At 52.8% G+C, this 7881-nt stretch overlaps 1 protein-coding gene across 3 annotated transcripts in view; it reads left to right on the top strand.

Moving 5' to 3' along the window:
• Nucleotides 1-655: 655 nt before the first annotated feature.
• Nucleotides 656-7881, top strand: part of PPARD (peroxisome proliferator activated receptor delta) — an 85674-nt gene continuing 78448 nt past the window's right edge. The window contains exons 1-2 of one of the 3 annotated variants that reach the window (XM_070073265.1): nt 656-804; nt 4416-4499. The gene's annotated coding sequence lies outside the window, so the exon portion shown is untranslated. The remainder of the gene's footprint in view (nt 805-4415; nt 4500-7881) is intronic. The other 2 variants (XM_070073266.2, XM_070073267.2) reach the window with 2 other exon arrangements.

Here is a 7881-nt window from a genome sequence, read left to right as displayed (position 1 = left end):
TGGGCCCCTGCACTCCAGAAGACCTGGATGAAGCTCCTGGCTTTGGTTGCCACCATCTAGGGAATGAACCAGCAGATGGAATCTCTCTCTCTTTCTCTCTCTCTCCTCTATCTGTAACACTGCCTTGCAAAAAATAAATGTTAAAAAAAAAAAAGAAAAAAAGCACTTGGGAAATAGGTGCGAAGCCCAGGACCCTAAGTCTGCAGCTTCAGAAGTCTTTCAAAGGAAGCAAGCTCTTACTTTGAAAATTAGAGGCAATATGGTCTCTTGCAGTGGACGGAGCGCTGGGTTGTGTTTGGAGACCGGCTTCTGGCCTCCGCATTACTTCTTACTGCAAGTCACGCACCTTTTCTGGGCCTGCTTCTTCATTGGAAGGATGAGGAATTTGCACTAGATGACCTCTAATTCCCCTTCCAGCCCTTTATGATACTTGCTGGACTTGTTTTACTTGCCCTGGCACAACCAGATTCCTCGCAAGCTCCTTCCTCAGCTGCTGCGCCCTCATCCCACGCCAGAGGGCGCTGTAGGCGGGCTCCCGGCAGCGTGCGGTGGGCGGAGCGGCGCAATCAGGGGACTCTCCTACGGGTTCCTTGATTGGCCGCGGCCGGACGGACGGGGGGCGTGCACGGGGAGGGCCGAGCTGGGCGGTGACGTCGCCCTGGCAGGGGCGGGGCCAGGCTACGGAGCGTGTGACGCCGCGGTCGCCGCGGTGCTGGGGATTAATGGGAAAAGTTTTGGCAGGAGCCGGAGGATTCTGCGGAGCCTGCGGAACGGCTGCACTGTCGCGGGAGGCGGCCAGGACGGGTCAGTCCGGCTCGGGGGAGCGGGCAGGCCAGCCGTGGATGGGGGTGGCGGGTCCAGGCTGAGGCGGCCAGCCGGGCTGGGGCGCAAGGCCTGGCGGGGATCGGAGTCCGGGAGCGGTTGGGGTCCGTGGACAGCACCGCTGCGTCTTTCCCAGCGCTCCGGCCCTGGCGGGCCCGCGGTCGTCCGTGACCCCGCTGGTGTCCCGCCCCGCTGCCCTTGCACTCCCGCCCTTGGACACCACCGCCCCGCATAGCTGTTTGAGCCCGAATCTCGGCCTCTTTCCACCCGACTCTGCCCCGATTTGGGCCTCGTGGCCCCGGCTCCGGCCTGGGGTCCTCTCCTGTCCCCCTCGCTTGCCTGTGACCTCCTCCTTCAGCCCTTTCGGATGTTCCCAGATCTATTGCGTTCTCTTCCTAGTACCCCCGGGGATCGCCCTCGTTATCCTTGTCCCCTGCCTTCGCGCTCTCATCCTCTCCTTCTCTCTCAGTCTTTGCCGACTTTCCCACCCCTGTCCCCCGGAGTGTCCTGGTGCCTGGCCCTCCCAGCCTTCTGGACAACCCGTCTCCTCTTCTCAGGGTGTTTACCGGGCTGTTCCAGCCGCGTACCTGCAATTCCTTTCTACCCTAGCTCACTTCCCCCGGCTCCTTCCAGGAGCTCTGCTTTTGCCCTCCCCCCCACCCCCAGTCGTACCCACTGTGTTCTTGTGGCCCACCCCCCCTTCCCTTCCTGGTTCTTTGCCTCCGCTTCAGGGAGAAGTCACCTGGCTTCCCCTTGACCTGCCGGCAGATGGAGGAGAGCAGGGGTGTTCAGCTCCTGCATGAATTAGGGGCTGCCTGTCGGAGGCAGACTCCAGCTCAGGCTGTGTGGGAGCATTTACTGGGCTGTTACAGCAGGGATGCTGTCCAATTTGTAGGTCATTTTTCTAATCACAGCTTCAGGCTTCCCCTTTATGGGTCTGTTGACTTCCAGGAACCCTTGGGGAGAGACTGAGCTGAGCTGGTTGTGCGCCAGGGGTAGCCGGAGGGCCTCATCCAACTCTCTTCCCCTTCCAGGAAACGCGATTCTGGGTCTTTCTACTCTGCCTATGTGGAATGCATGTAAGCCATGAGACCCCAGCCCGTCTCTGCCCTCGCTCCCATCCTCCACCCTACGGCCCCTCCCCAAGAGCTGACTCTCCAGAGGCTGTGCCCCAGAGAATTCCTCTGGTCCTCAACCTTTTCCCTCTGGCTCCAGGACATCTTTTTCCTACTTGGGTGTTGAAATAGATAGCTGAGAACACCGCGGCTGGCGGGCATCTGCCCCTTTCATCATTGGTGGCTTGGACCAGCTGCTGGTTCTGTCTCATCCATCTTTGACGTGCTGAGTGTGCCTCTGTGTGGGTGGCTGAACAGGGTCTCTGAGCATGTCTTCTCCCTCCTTTGTCTTTGTCGAAAACTAACTTCCTGTAGACCCGAGAGGGAGAGTGACACAGAAGTTGTTCCCTTTGCCTGGGCATAGGGTGGGTTATCAGGTTGATGTCTACCTGGATAGCTTGTGGGGTTGCATAAGTCAGACCTCATCAGTAACTTGAGTTGTCTGCTTCTTGTCACACAGACCACCTCCTCTGGGGCCAGCGAGCCCACCACCTGCATGGGATTCTTCCCAGGCGGAACATTCTTTTCAGATGCTTTCGATTTGAGCTTCTTTATTTAGCGCTGGTCCCCTGGAGAAATCATCGGGGAATAACGTATCTGTACTCCTGCCCACTCTGATCTTGGAGGATTCTGAAAGCGTGACCCACCGTCACGTGCAGAGATGGAGGCCCGTTGTTCCACCTGGCTCTGGGTTTCTAGGTCTCCTCTTTTGAGGATTGTGCTCTCTGTCTTTGAGCCAGAATTGGACACAGAATTGGCAACCTTCAGGAGCTGTGGTAGAGAGCCAACTGAACCAGCTCAACCAGAGTCAGGCTCTGTAATCCTCTTGTGCACTGACCCTCTGCAGTGAAAGCGTGGCCTGTTGTTGGGCTGGCCCCTCTCCACGGCCCTTCATTGGGGAGATTTGGGCAGAATGGACCAGAAAGTGACCCTTGCTCCTATGGAATACCTCCCTTCAGAGTTTTAATGTGTTTTTGTTGTTGTTGTTGTTTTTTAATTTGAGGTCAAGTTTGGCAGCAGTTTAATCCAGTCTCTGGTTCCTGAGGACTTTACCTGACTCTGGGCAGTTTGCTACTCCTTTGTCTTTGCTTACCCATTAGTACTGCTGTCTTCTGAGGCAGCCGTGAGAGGGCTTGGGAACAGGTCAGGCCAAGTCCTCATGGAGCGGCTGGGGCACCCGCAGCCCTGCTGAATGGCTTCTTGCAGTTCATCCCCTGTGCTGTCTCCTGAGTGGGTAGGCAAGGTGATCCATGACCTGGTTTCCCATCGATTGGTGTCTGCAGGCCTGGGTCAGCCGCTCGCTCTGTTGCTAACCTGTGGGCAGATGGGCCCTGACAGTACTCTGCATACAGTGCGGCCTGTCAGCTGCATAATAAACTGACCGACCCTTTGGTTGGCTGCTTGCTTCTGTAAGCCTCAACCCACTCAGGACGAGTGGCCCCTACTCAGCCCTCCTGCGCCACCTAGCCTCTCTGAGCCCCCTTCTCGAAGGGTATGGGGAGAGAACACCCAATGTTGGCTGGCCTGGGAGGCCTCTGCTGTGGACAGAACACAGCTGTCCTACCTGTTGGGCAAGCTGTCCTCAGGGCCTGTGCACCCTGGCATGTCCTGGGACAGCGTGGCTCTTCCCGGGAGGAATTGGAACAGGCTTCTGCTGTGGCGTGGCACTGAGGCCCACCTCCCTGGATGCTCCCTGCAGGCTGGGAAGCCAGATTGCACGCTCTCCTCCGGTGCCCTTGTAGGGCCTGGAGATGCCAGGAGCCAGCCCCTCTGCCCAGCACTGGCCATGCCGGAAGCAGTCTCTTCTACCCTGCCTAGTTCCTTCTAGACTTTGTTCTGTCAGGCCCTTGCTTGTATCATGTCAGAAGCCTGGTGCACAGTGCCCTGTCTGTGCCATGTTGTCCCGGATTGCCCAAAGGCTGCTTCTTGGAGGTGGTTTGATGTCCCTGAGCATTTTTCCTCTGCCTTTGGAGCCAGGGGGAGCGAGGTGCCAGAGGAAGGTGGGAAGAGTGTGGACCCTTGCCTCAGCTTTCAGACATGTGTGGCTTCTTCGCTGGCAGATGGTTCCTCACCTTCGTAACTCAGCCGACTGGTGACAGGGGTGTGACTCCCTTCTTGTCTACACAGGGCTTTGCTCAGGGCACCAGGCACGACTCAGGGCTTCTGCATTTATGAGCTGCCACCCATGGCGGAGCGTTGGGCACTAGCTCCCTCTGGCTCCACCCTGGTAAAATCAGGAAAACCAGTGTCTACCTGCCTGGAAGAGAGCAGACTACTTCCAGGATTGGGGAGTATTTGCTGATTCAGGCTCAGAATAGCAACATTTCAAGATGAGTATGTGAGGGACAGCCGAGGAACCAGGTTGCCTTGGGAGCAAGCACCCTTGGAGTCCTGGTGTTTAATTATAACGGATGAGAGCTGCTTGTGGGACCCTTGTGGTACTCAGCTAAAGAGGCCGGGTTTCTTTCTCTTCTGCAGTGTTGCGTGGTGTTTTGGGCATGCGTGTAGTATTCACACAGTGGCTTCTGCTCACCAACAGATGAAGACAGATGCGCCAAGGAGGTAATCCTGTTTCCTTGCCTCGGGGGCCTCTGACAGCTCAGGCACTGGGTCCACATTTGACAATGAAATTATTTCACTAGTGCCATGTCCCAGACCCCAGGTGCCTGTCACAGCAAATGGTACCTATCACACACGACGGGCAGTTACTAATTTGATAGTTCTTGAATGTCTATGGCTTATACAACATATTTTTAGGAGCATGAAGATTTTCACTTTTGCACTCATAAAATCAAACTCTGCAAAGGCAGGGACTTACTTTGCTTCCTGTTGTGTCTAAGACAGTGCCGGGCGCAGAGGAGATACTGAATAAATGTTGAGCAAATAAGTGAACAAATGTTCTTCCCTGCCCATAGGAATGCCTAATAGGACGCTGGGCCACAGAGATAACGTCACGTAATTCTCTTTCATTTGTGGTGCAAATATTTTTGGGCACCAACAAAGTGCCAGGCACTCGGGAAATGATGAGAGTGAAAAGCAGTCCCATAGAGCAGGCACAGCGTTACGGCGGGTTAAGCCACCACCTGCAATGCCAGCATCTCATGTGAGCACCGGTTGAGTCCTGGCCGCTCTACTTCCTATCCAGCTCCCTGCTAATGTGCCTGAGAAAGCAGTAGAAGATGGCCTAAGGGCTAGGTGGAGTTTTGGGCTCCTGGCTTAGGCCTGGCCCAGCCCTGGCCATTAAATGCCATTTGGGGAGTGAACCAATAGATAGCTCTCCCTCTCTAGCTCTGTAAATACTTTTTTCTTAAAGGAAACCAGTCCCTGCCTCCTGGATCCGTGGTGTGCTAGCGTAGATGAGAGCTGGGTGTAGAACACAGAGTGTTTCTTCCACCTCTGCTGGGTGGTGGGTCCTCAGCGGGCTGTGGACAACGCCCTATGTTTCCCGTTGCCGTGTCTCTGTTCTCAGGATGCGTGGCAAGGTTTATAATATCTCTGAAGGGAGCTCCAGGGTATTCAGTGCTCATTGTTCCATCTGTTTGGGAGGCTGGTTTATGGTGAGTCCCCGCTGGGGGCCAAGGGAAACGTGGGCCTTCTGTCTGGTTTGTTTTCATCTCTGAGGTTCAGTGGTTCCAGTAGCTTTTGTGAGCTGCACTTCCCTTCCTCTGCCTTTAACACCCTGCAGGTTTTCCTGTTGCCGAACAGGGTGGTGAGCCCCCGAGTCTGTTAGTTTGTGAGTCGGTGGGGGTCAGGCTGTTTGAGGGTCTTGTGGGAAGGTTACTGGCAGAGACCCCCTCCTGTTCTTAAACCTTAAAGCTTCGGGAGGCTTCTGAGGTTCCCCAAGAAGGGATGAGGTGGAAGTCCCCTCCCACCCCCGTGCAGGGCAGAGCTACTGAGCTGAACTGATTTGCTTTGTCATTTGCTTCTGCAGAAGTCAGCCACAGTGGCAGCAACTGTGCACGTCCGGGGGTCAGTTGTCCAGTTCATCCCGGGGCTGTGCGTGCTCAGGTCCAGCTGGTTTTGTTTTTTTTTTAGTTTCCTCTGGTGGAGGCTTTATCATGTTTTTCAGTGTTAATCTCTAAAAGCTGTGATTAGGACAGGCATCTGGCCTAGCTGTTAATAACACTGCTTCCCACATTGGAGTGCCTGACTGTGACCCTTGGCTCCGGCTCCTGGCTCCAGCTTCCCACTAATGCAGACCCTGGGAGGTGGCAGTGATGACTCAAGTAGTTGGGCCCCTGCCACCCGTGTGAGAGGCTGGATTGAAGCTGTCGGCTTCAGCCTGGCCCAACCCTGGCTATAGTGTGGATTTGGGGAGTGAACCAGAGGATGAGAACACTTTATCTCTCTGCTTTTCAAATAAAATAAATTTTTTAAAAAACGGTGTTGCCAACTTAGACTTTGTCCCCAAGGCACTGCTGTGGGTCAGGTGCTGTTTCAGGTGTTACAGACACAGTCCTTGGCTGCTTTGTCCCTCTAAGGATGGGGTATCTAGTTGGGGGGAAGATGTATACACAAAATATTCTTTAAATGTTAGAGAGCTGTTATGATGCTATATAGGATATATGTTTAGAGCAAGTTGTCACTGAGGGCTGGCTTCATCCCTGAAGCGAATGAAAAGGGAAGATGATTTATTTTGAAGTCAACTTGAGAATATTATAAAAATTCTATGTAGAATATTGTGAAAGTTTAAATGATTTTCAAACTTTTTGATCTCAAGTCTGCTTTACATTCTTAAGTGTCATTGAGGATCCTAAGAGGTTGTGTTTACCAATTTAGAAAGAAAATATGAATTTAATAAACCTGTCACATGTTATTATAAATGACATTTATAATGAAAAATAACTTTAAAAACAAAAAACTATTGGAGGAATAACACCATTTTAGGTTTGTATTTAACTCTTTATATCTGGATAATAAAAAACAGCTGAATTGTTATGTTTCCTTCTGTATTTAATCTCTTGTGTTATGTTGTTTGAAGGATGTGAAAAAAATCTTGACTCACACAGGTATGTGGTTGAGAAAGGGAGAAGTAGTTTAACAGCCATTGCAGATTATTATGTCTTTTTTTTTAAAGATTTATTTACTGTGGCTAGTGTCATGGGTTAGTGGGTTAAGCCACCCCCCACAATGCTGGCATCCCATATGGGCACTGGTTTAAGACCCGGCTGCTCTACTTCCAGTCCAGCTTCCTGATAATGTGTCTGGGAAAGCAGTAGGGGATGTCCTAAGTGCTTCGGCACCTGTACCCACTGGGAGACCCAGAAGAAGCTCCTGGCTCCTGGCTTTCTATAGGCCCAGTTCCAAGCATTGTGGCCATTTGGGAAGTGAACCAATGAAAAAGAAAAATCTTTAAAAAAGATTTCTTTATACTTATTTGAAAGGCAGAGTTACAGAGAGAGAAGATGAGACAAAGAGAGAGCAGTCCTCTATCTGCTGGTTCATTCCCAAAAAGGCCACAATGGCCAGAGCTGGGCCAGGCCAAAGACAGGAATCAGAAACTCCATCGGCATCTCTCATATGGTTGCAGGGACCCAAGGACTTGGGTCATCCTCCGCTGCTTTCCCAGGCCATAGCAGAGAGCTGGATCAGAAGTGGAGCAGCCGGGACTCGAACCAGCACCCTTATGGGATGTCGGCATCGCATATGGGATGCTAGCACTGCAGGCGGCGGCTTTACCCACTACGCCATAGCACCAGCACCCCCCATAGAACATTGTTAAGTGAAATTGCTACTGTATGTTATCTTTCATGGTTTTGTGGATTGACTGTGCTCAGCTAGATGGTTCTCTCTTGGTTCTTTCATGTTGCTGTGGTCAAGTGGGAGCTAGGGCAGCTGGGCTGGGCATCCGCATGGGCTCACTCATGTGGCTGGCACTTGATACTGGCTCTTGACTAAAGTTATTACACGTGGCCTGCCCATGTGTCTTGGGCTTCTCACAGTA

This window comes from Oryctolagus cuniculus, chromosome 5 (genome assembly GCF_051225735.1).
Source record: "Oryctolagus cuniculus isolate XC-2025 breed Fujian yellow rabbit chromosome 5, ASM5122573v1, whole genome shotgun sequence".
In the NCBI taxonomy this organism is placed as follows: Eukaryota; Metazoa; Chordata; class Mammalia; order Lagomorpha; family Leporidae; genus Oryctolagus; species Oryctolagus cuniculus.
This window is presented reverse-complemented; position numbering and strand designations above follow the sequence as displayed.